This window comes from Aptenodytes forsteri, unplaced genomic scaffold, assembly GCF_000699145.1.
Source record: "Aptenodytes forsteri isolate BGI_AS27 unplaced genomic scaffold, ASM69914v1 Scaffold6, whole genome shotgun sequence".
Lineage (NCBI taxonomy): Eukaryota > Metazoa > Chordata > Aves > Sphenisciformes > Spheniscidae > Aptenodytes > Aptenodytes forsteri.
The window spans coordinates 1,539,377-1,540,075 of NW_008795709.1; positions in this window are offsets into that span (position 1 = coordinate 1,539,377).

The following is a 699-nucleotide window of genomic DNA, read 5'->3' on the forward strand; positions in this document are numbered from 1 at the left end:
GCCTGCCCCTTCTTCCACAAGTGGTAAACTCTCCTTTTTTTCCTGAGTCCCAGCAAGAGCTTCCCATTCAGCCAGGCTGGTCGTCTTCCCCGCCTGTTCTTCTTACAGCACATGGGGACAGCCTGCTCCTGCGCCTTTAAGACTTCCTTCTTGAAGAACATCCAGCCTTCCTAATGATACAGATGATATACTGTATATCTGTAGATACATCCACTTGATTAGGTAAATATAAAAATAGGCTTATTTTGGATAATATATTTAGGCTTGCACAGAAAGAGTATTTGCAGATACATCCAATGATTTATTCATGATTTTTTTTTCTCACATGAACATGTAATTTGTATAAGTGCATTGCAAAGTTTAAGACATGATTCTGTTTTCACACTAGTTTCTCCGAAGTTTACATTGGACCCACTGTAGTGCAGATTTAGCTAATCCCTATTCCCATTTCAACACATAACCTAAATAATGTTAAATGTTACAAGCTGTGGTTGTACTTGCATTCTGCTCCCAGCTCACTGCGGTCCATGATATTTGTCAACAGATATAATTCAAATTTAGCCTGACAATCTGCATCCTAAAAAATTTTTAGATGTTGCCATTACCTGATTTGCTAATAACTTTTATTTTCACCTTTTCCCCCTTTCATTTCCACATTTGTTTATCTCCTCTGCTTATAACTTCTTAAAGATGTTATAT